We start from the raw sequence: 9,943 nt of genomic DNA on the forward strand, positions 1-9,943 counted from the left end.
TCATCTTGAAGTGCTGAATATGTTTTTCCTTCCAATTGGATGAAATGTAGAAAATGCTGTAGCTGCTAGCAATGATCTGAAATAAAGTTTTTTAGCTTCCCTTATCTGCAAGAAATTCTCATCCAAAGTCCTAATTTCAAACAGTAAATTTAATTTTCATCTGCCCCTTTCCTTCCTTTCATCTTGTCTGGAGTGCTTTTATTCACCTTCACCCTTAGCATATCCCATTCCCGGCTGCCCCTATGTATAGTGGACCAAGATACCAGAAAGTCTATGACTTCAGTCACACTCATATAATTATTCTATTCATTTTCTGGCCCTCAGAGATTTTGATCTTATATTTGAACACTGTGAGGTCCACATTGTTTTCCATTGTTATAAATTATTTTCAGGGGAGCCTGGGTGGCTGAGTCAGTTGAGCATCTGACTTTGGCTCAGGCCATGATCTCGCGGTTCATGAGTTCGAGCCCTGCATTGAGTTCTGTGCTGGAGCCTGTTTCAGATCCTGTGTCTCCCTCTCTCTCTACCCCTCCCTCATTCACGTCCTGTCTCTCTCTGTCTCAAAAGTAAATAAACCTTAAAAATTTTTTTTAAATAATAATAAGTTATTTTCACTGCTAGAATTTGAGGAGAAAGTAGTGTGTGATAGCTTGAACTTATGCTTGCATTTAATTTTTTCACAAAAAAATTCTGATAAAATTTCTCCATTTTCTCATTACATAAAAACATTCAGGAATTAAATACAGAACATAAAAAGATCTCATTATCCTTGTGTGGTATAATGCCAATAGGATTTTTTTTCTTTAAGAAAGAATAATCCATTTAAATCAATGGTTTTCAGAATTTCTGAGATTTTTAATATCCTGAGGATCATATTAAAAACGTGAAATTCTGGGCCCTCATTTTCAAGTATTCTGATTTTGTAAGTCTAGTATTAAACCTGTGGGGGGGTTGGAACAATTTTGGTTCACACCAGGTGTTATATGCTATAAAAATGATTTTTAAAAACTACAAATTGAATTTCATATGTAGTGATTGGTTTTTAAAAACTAACCTATTCCAAATCTGCATGCCTTATGGCAAAATGAAAGATAAAGATAATTTCATTGGAAAAATCTTTTTTCTTTTCCTCTCAAAGTTTCTATTTTTCTTTTAGTTTGTTTAATCATCTCAAAGAAAACTGGTTTAAGAATGAATTATATCTAACTAAAATTATAAGAAATGAGGTTATACCTCTCACCTTAACAATAAAGTGGCCCAGTTTATACTTCTTGAGATAAATAAGGCACATTTTTTTGTCATAGACATTGTTTCTCAATGTTTTAGTGGAGTTAAAAATAGCCCCTTTTCGGGGCACCTGGGTGGCTCAGTTGGTTGGTCATCCAGCTTCAGCTCAGGTCATGATGTTGTGGCCCATGGTTCTAGCCCCATGTTGGGCTCTGTGCTTACAGCTCAGAGCCTGGAGCCTGCTTGGATTGTGTCTCCCTCCCTCTCTCCCTCCCCTGTTCTTGCTCTGTCTCTCTCTCTCTCAAAAATAAATAAACATTTTTAAAAAAATAGCCCCTTTTCCAAAGATGAGTAGGTGTTTTCGATACTTTCCATACTTTGAATCAGCGTGTGTGTGCGTGTGTGTGTGTGTGTGTTTTGTTTTGTTTTGTTTTGTTTTGTTTGTTTCTTTGAGTGCAATACAGATAGAAAAGGGAGGGGTTATAAGGAGACACAATGAAATATATTCCAGTTTAAAGGTCATTGATTTAGGTCAGGGCAATGGGGGAAACAGTAATAAATGCTAAGCCGTGTCGAAAAAGTCAAAGTGACTGACTAATTACTCCCTTCTTTTCCCGGCCTCACATTTCATGAAACAATGTAGTTTAGTACCTTAGTACTGCCAAAGCCAATTACCAAAGCCAATTTCATGCATGGACAGCACTGAGTTTTACCCTCTCTCTTCTTCCTCCTCCCTGTTTAAACCAGAGAAAATATATGCCTAAGTTATCACAAATTCAAATTTATAAATGAGCACAAATACTAGGATCCATATTTCAGAAATGTTCTACTGGAACTCATGTTTCACCAAGCCAACCTGGATATAAGGGATAGCTGTTTATTGTGTGCATCTAACACTGAGGGTAGAGAGACTTCACAAAGAACATTAAACATTCCTCCAAAAAAGCTTAGTTTAGGAAAAATATCCTAACACAAATATCAAACGTTTGGAAATTAAAGTCTAATTTTAAAATAAAGAAACTGGGAGAACCTCTTTTAACATATTATGTCACTATTACATATAACTATGCAGAATTAACAGGACAGAAACTATTTCTCTGAATCCCTAATAAAATATACAATCATCTTTTAATAATACAAGAAACATAAAGAAAATAGAGAGCTTCTCACTATAAGGATTTGATAGTTTTATGAATTTTTTAATTACCTTGATTCCTTTCCAAGAATAAGACAACTACTTGGCAATTTTTAACCACCGAAGATATGTCATTGCAATCTAGAAAGAAGATAGTTATGTTTCTTACTTTTCTAAATAGAAAATGGGATGATCACTGAATCAAACTTAGACATTAAGGGTTTTTCACAGTTTCTTAAAACACAAAATTATACTCAGAGCTTATGCGTTCTTTGGTTTTGGGTGTGAAGATGATGTAGCATGATAGAATTAGATGATGGAAATAAGACATGCTCTTAAAGTCTGACTCAAATAATGACTCATAGCTAGTTAGTGAAACCAACAATTGAACATGGGGATCTTTCTGATTCTAAAGTGTATCTTCTTCCCACTCCACCATAACTGCCTAGAATGTCTTGCCTTCCATCCCTTCATATCCAACTTTTACATTTTCAACACCAGATAAAATGCTGCCTCCTTGATGAAATCTGTGATTCACATAACTGAGAGCAATCACTTTCTCCCTCAAATAAAACGCAACATCAATTTATAACTCCATCTTTTTTAGTAGACTTACAGCTTATTAGCCTACTGTTTTAGTTATTTTGGAAGAATGACAGTATCCTCTGCTAGAATAATTTTGTCTAGGGCAGGTTATCTGCCATATCTTTACAGCACCCCATGAATTCAAGACTCTGCCTTGTCTCGAGTATATGTTTAATTATTATTTCCTAAATGAATGAAGAGATGAATGAAATCCAACTCTTCTATAATGTAACTGAGTTAATAATGCATTGATATAATCAATATAAAGTTAGGTTTTATTAGCTGGATTTAGAAACAGGCTCACAATATTGTCCCTTATAGCTAAAGAATAATTATGTAAGCTAATGAAATTTCTATAAGTTTTCATATAAAATGTCACTATGCTAGTTATTGATAGAAAATCAGGATTTTATGTTTATTGACATTAAATTTTAAGCTGCTACTCTTCACCTAATCATCACGAACCATTGTTCTATTTCTTTACAATAATTATGTAAACCAATGCCTGAATTATATGTGGTAAGATTTTAGACATAAATAGCCAATAATGTGTTGAATAAAAGAAGTACAGAAAGAGCACTGGAAATCTCTCAAATGAATGAAAGTGGCTTATTAACAAGCCATCTTTCAGTAAGTTCTTTTAATCTATGTATTAATTAAGGACACATTTCTATATCATTTTCAAGAGTTTATTATTAGACTTAATATCGACGCACTTGTTTAAATTAAGATTGGCTAGCTATTTAAAAACCCTATTTGGGAATTTTATTTCCAGAAATAAAGGACGAGACTATTTCAAATTACCTTCCTAAGTCAATAAATAGAGAATTAAAACAAAGAGAACTTGAAAATACAAAATATGATAACTCTAAATGCTAAGAGAAAAATATAATTATTGAAAGTAAAATCTCAATACATGGGGTTCATAGTAGCTCTATGTAACTGAAGGGAATGTTAGTGAACAGAAAAAGTTAATCAAAAGGAAATATACAAACTAAAGCCAGAGAAAATACAAAGAAGAAAAATAAAGGATACTGTAAGAGACAAATGGAAAATAGTGAGAATGTGTTGAAAAAGTCTAACATATGCAAATAAAATAGACAAAAAATTTCTCAAATTAAAAAAATAACATTATGTCAGAACTTAAGAAGGGCAAGCAGGATAAATACAAGAAAATCACACCTAAGTACCTTAGAGAAAACCTACTGCAAACTAAAGACCAAGAAATATTTTAAAAACAGCTGGAGAAAAGAGACCTGTTACTTTCACAGGAGAAGCAGTAAGTTTGATAACCAATTTCTCAACAGAAACAATGAAAGAAAGCAGACAGTAAAATAATCTTCAGATCGTAGGAAGAAAATAACTTCCTGGAGAAAGAAATTTTAAGAAGCATCACTAAAGATAAGCAAGGACATTTTATAATGACAAAAACATAATCTACCAAGAAAACAAAACACATCTAAACTCATATGGACAATCACTTAGACTCAAATATACAGAACTAAAAGGAGAAACAGGCAAACCCACAATCATTGCTAGATTTAACCCACTTCACTCAATAACAGAATAGGCAGGCAAAAAAAAAAAAAGGAGTATGGATATGAACAATTTGAACTGCATGATTTAAAAACATGATCTTAGGACATATAAACAACACTGAATCCAATAAATACATAATGGACATTCTTTTGAAGTGCCTATTAACATTTAGGAAAATTGATAAGCTGAAGTAAGTCTCAACAAATGTCAAAGGTTGAAATTACAGAGTTCACTCTCTGAACACAGTGGAGATAAAGGTAGAAAAAGAAAATAAAATGAAAAATCAAAAGTCCCCAAACGTTAAAAATATTAAATTATATTTCTACATAACATATAGGTCAATTAAAAAAATCACAATATAATTAAAATATTTTAAATTAATGATAATTAAAATGTGACATATCAAATAAAACTATAAGATGCAGTTAAAGCCATGGGAAAATTATAGCCTTGAATCTATAAGTTAGAAAAGATCAAAGGGTGAAAATTCATGATTAAAGCATCTGTCTCAAGAAGTAACAAAAGCAGGGGTCCTGGGTGGCTCAGTCAGTTGAGCGTTCGACTTTGGCCCAGGTCATGATCTCACAGTTTGTGAATTTAAGTCCCATGTTAGGCTCTATGCTGACATGTCAGAACCTGGAATCTGCTTCAGTCTGCGTCTCCCTCTCTCTCTCTGCCCCTCCCCTGCTCATGCTCTGTCTCTCTCTCAAAAATAAACATTAAAAAAATTTTTAAAGAAGTAACAAAATAGCAAATTTAACCTAAAAAATCAAGAAGAAAGAAATGATAAATATAAAAGCAGAAATAAATATAGAAATTAGCAAAAAGGAGGGTCACCTGCGTGGCTCATTCAGTTAAGCATCCAACTCTTGATTTTGGCTCAGGTCATGATATCACAGTTTGAGAGATCGAGCCCTGCATCAGGCTCTGTGCTGACAACATGGAGCCTGCTTGAGATTCCCTCCTTCTTTCTCTCTCTGTCCCTTCCCAGATCATACTCCCTCCATCTCTCTCTCGCCCTCTCTCTCTTTCTCTCTCTCTCTCAAAAATAAACACTAAAAAAAAAAATTAAAAAAGAAATTAGCAAAAAAAATATTAATAAAAACAATAAAATATTAACAAGATTTACTTTTTTTAAATGGAAGAAAAGCACACACCAAAAAAAAAACAGTATCAGGATTTACTTATCCTGTAAACATTAAAAAAGAAATGGATATATAAATCCAAGTTGGGTTTATTTCAGGGATTAAAGATTCATTAACATTTAAAAAGTAATCAATGAAATTTACCACATTGATAGAAAAAGAAAAATAATATTATGTTATTTTAACTGATACAAAAAATTTTGACGAGGTTCAATATCTAGTTGTTATAAAAACTGTGAACAAATTAAGAATATAAATATATGTCCCCAGTCTGATAAAGGGTAGCTAAATGGTGATTATCAAAAGATGTATCCCTGTGATTGGAAATAGGACAAAGATGCCCACTGTCATCATTTCTATCCAAAGTTGGTATAAATGGAAACTCAAAAGACTCCACAAGCGAATTATTAAAATTACTAAGTGAATTTAACCTGGGTTTGGAGTACTTGATTAATATAGAACACTGAATTTATTTATATATCCTAGCAACACTCAATTAAATTACAGCTTTCAAAATGTACTACTTACAGTAGCATAAAAATTCAAATAGCAAGAAATAAATTTGATAAAAATTGGACAAGTCTTCTGCACTGTAACAGTTACAAGGTGGAGGAATGGGGACGCCCATGCACTCTTGATAAGAATATAAACTGGCACAGCCAATTATTAATATTAAAAGACTGACAATGCCAAGTGTTTGCAAGGAGGCTGTCAGGCCATAGAGGCTGCTACAACTGCCTGGGTAGCTTATAAAGTAAAAACATTTATTTCTCACAGCTCTGCAGGCTGGGAATTCCAAGATCAAGGAGCTAGCATGGCTGTGTTTTGGTGAGGGCTCTCTGTTCCTGGTTCACAGCCAGCACCTTCTTACTGGGTCTTCAAATGGTAGAAAGGTGGGGCAGGGGGAACTGTGTGGAGTCTTATAAGAGACACAAGAATCAATCCCATTCATGAAAGCTCCACCCTCATGACCTAATCACCTCCCAAAGGCCCCACCTCCCAATACCATCACAATGGGCCCTAGGATTTCAATCCAGGAACTGGGGGTGGGAGGCGGGGTAGTACAGAAACATTCAGAGCACAGCAGATGTAATGTATCTAAAATTCTCAGTCACTGCTGGAGGACATGTAAACTGGTTAACCACTTTGGAAAACTCATTATCTACTCAAGTTGAAAGAATGTAACCCACATACATACTAACAAAAGGTATGTACACAGATATATGCACCAACAGATGTATATAAGAACATTCATGTCAGCATTATTTATAATAACCCCAAGCTAGAAGAAACCCCACATTGATCGATAGATAAATGGTAACAGATTTGTACAATGGAATAATATGTACAGCAATGAAGGCCCACCCTAAAGGCCTCATTTTAACTTAATTACCTCCTTAAAAGCCCTATCTTCAAATACAGTCACATTCTAAGGTACTGGAGGGTAGGGGCTAGATTTATGAATCTGGGGGATGAGAGGCAGGGACACAATTCAGCTCTAACACAAGGCATTGTGTATAATAAAGCAAATATACTTAGTGGACGAAAAGACTTCTTATATTCCTGATTGGGAAGTTGAATTCCAGGTTAGCTCAATGAGGTGTCCAGGAACAACCAGTGAGTGGTAGAACCAGGACTAGCATCAGGGAGGAAACATGTTCTAATAGAAGGTAGATAAGTGTTGAAGACAAACCTCAATTCTTAAAATGGTCTTCACATTTTCTGGCTGCATTTCATAGGGAAGTCTTTTCCCCTCTCTTAGCCTCAGTTTCCTCATTTATAAAATGGAGACAGCCGGTTGGATTGTGATTTCCATGTGCTTTATACACGATCGCACACGTTAAGTGGCCCAGATACTGCCACGTAATGGGTAATCAGCAAATATTATCTCCCTTCCTCTCCCGTTGTTCTGAATTCTGGTGCAGAGCCTTACCAGTGTACCAGGCAGCAGCTTCTCTTGACTTACTATATTTGGGATAATTATTACAAATTTAGGTGGGAGTGGAAAAAAGATTATTTCGCAAGGAATATCTTCCCATCAGGCGGTATTTGCTCGGGAAGACAACAGAACCATATTGTTAAATACACAAAAGTTTGAAATGTATCATCCTAGTGCCCTTATTGAAATACTTACATAGGACATACTCCGTCTGACCAAGAACCAAAAGGAAGTTCCAATCATGAAGAATCTGAGAGTGAAAGATGTTACAGTGAGCAGAGCTACTATATAAAGCAATGACGTTTTCAAAACAGTTACTGAAATAAGAGTAAATTCAAGCAAAGATTTCAAAAATGATTCTTAAAAGAAAAGATAAATAATATACACATAATTCAAGCAAAACAAAACTTTTAAAAGTTTAGTAGCAGCAGTTTTGGGTCATGTACCGAATTTTACGTGTCATGAAAAAGAACATGAGCTTGGAGCCAAACAAATCTGGATTCTACATCCTCACTATATTAACTGAGGCAAATTATTGATCTTTTTGAGCCTCTGCCTTCTCGTCTATTAAATACCCACCTTATGTATATTGCTCTGAGGATTAAATGGAAGCACAGACTAAAGCCCTTAAACATAGTAGAGACTGTAAATAAGAACCCGACTCCTTTCTCCCCAACTACATTTACTTTCCCAAGAAAGTAATTTTTCTTAGTCAACCGACTAGAAATCATTTTCATGTTCTTTTTTTTTTTTTATCTCCATCGCTGCTTAATCACCACTTAGCCATGGCACTATTCTTCCAAGTTCATTCTCAGTTATTTGTTCTGCCTTCCATCACATCCTTCAAAAATATGAGCTACCTCAGAGGGCATCCTGTGCAGATACATTGCTGTATTAAATTGCCTCATTCTTTTCTTCCCTTAGTGGTAGCAGCTAGAATCTTCAACACTGATACAGTGGCATCAACACTCCAACAAAGCAGTTGCCATGGAATGTGTATAATCAGTGAAAGTAATAGCTATTTTCCATGGCATAGATTTTTATTCTGAAAAGTCCACTTTTTGTCTCCCAAGTGAAGCTAAATTTATTCTAACTTAAATTTATCCTTTTGGAAAATCCTCAGAGCACATATACTTTATTTTAAATTAACAAGAACTCATATTATCTACATATTTAATTCAAAATGTAAAAACCCAGATTATTCCTATGCTTGCAGTAAAAGTGTTTCTTCAACTGTAAGAATCCAGCATTATATCAGATTTTCACCCATTGTTATAGAGACCAGAAGAATCTGACCCTCATAGCCCTTCAAGCTACATAGGAAACTTACAAAACTATATATTCAAATCATGCTGAGGGACTATTTTAACATCCAATATCTGTCAACAAAATAAGTATTTCCATATACCTGAAATTGTATTAATTTGGTGTATCTATTTGATCAAATTAGTTATAGAAATTGCATCAGTATCATAATCCGGTAATTCACTTCTAACAACAATTAGAGAGTACCCTTCTTATAATTAATAAGCCAAAAAATAAAAAAATAAAAAGAAACATGCATTTGATAACATGTGGAGTTATCCATGAATTCAAATTATATTGCTATTTTTATAATTTTGAAATTGTAACTTGGCAATTTTTATAACTACACAAAAATGATTTTTCATTTATGGAATCTATCCCAACCTTTACTATCATGAACTTTTAAAGAAGATTAGTCTTAAATTAATCTTTCAAAGTACCGCTCATACTAGAATAAAGAATCACCCAGTGTTCACACTTCCCCAAAACTCACATAATGATTCACACCTCTCCTCTCTGAATCCTTTCTTTGTTGTCCCCCTGATACATAATAAAGGATAATTCCACAGGACTTAAATATCTGCTGGAAGTAGCTTATTCAGTCAATTTGAACAGAAAAGTGAGCCTTCCCACTTGTTATAGAAAATACACTCCATGGTTTCACACTGGCACTAAATGACCTAGTGTATTCTATTGAAAAGCAACACAACTGAATAAATGGCACTCGATATAATATAGATGCTCAAATATTTACTGATCCTATATCTTCATTATTAGCGTCTGTTCTTTTTAGTAGTGAAATTTCAGAAGTATCCTTCTCAGACATTGCTAAGATCATTACTTCTTCCATATGAGCTACCTGGATTCCAAGATGACAGTCATAGTGAACTGTCATGCATTTTTTTTTTCCTGCTGAGGTAATTTATGGAAAAAGACAACCCATTCTTTATGGGACCACCTTCCCGGCAAATGACTGGCCAGTGTTCACTGTAATCAGAACCATTCCTTCCATATTAAACAAAAGAAGAAGCAAAACCCTATTAGCTCATCTTAGCATCTTATTAGCCA

At 34.3% G+C, this 9,943-nt stretch overlaps 1 long non-coding RNA gene across 1 annotated transcript; it reads right to left on the reverse strand.

Annotated features, from left to right (window-relative positions):
- Window positions 1-2,433: 2,433 nt before the first annotated feature.
- LOC125150609 (uncharacterized) lies at window positions 2,434-8,443 on the reverse strand. Its single transcript, XR_007146404.1, has 3 exons — window positions 8,150-8,443; window positions 7,766-7,820; window positions 2,434-2,503 (listed from the first exon to the last, which is right to left on the reverse strand). It is a non-coding gene; the product is annotated as an uncharacterized LOC125150609 (long non-coding RNA).
- Between the last annotated feature and the right edge of the window lie 1,500 nt (window positions 8,444-9,943).

This window comes from Prionailurus viverrinus, chromosome D4 (genome assembly GCF_022837055.1).
Source record: "Prionailurus viverrinus isolate Anna chromosome D4, UM_Priviv_1.0, whole genome shotgun sequence".
NCBI classification, from domain to species: Eukaryota; Metazoa; Chordata; class Mammalia; order Carnivora; family Felidae; genus Prionailurus; species Prionailurus viverrinus.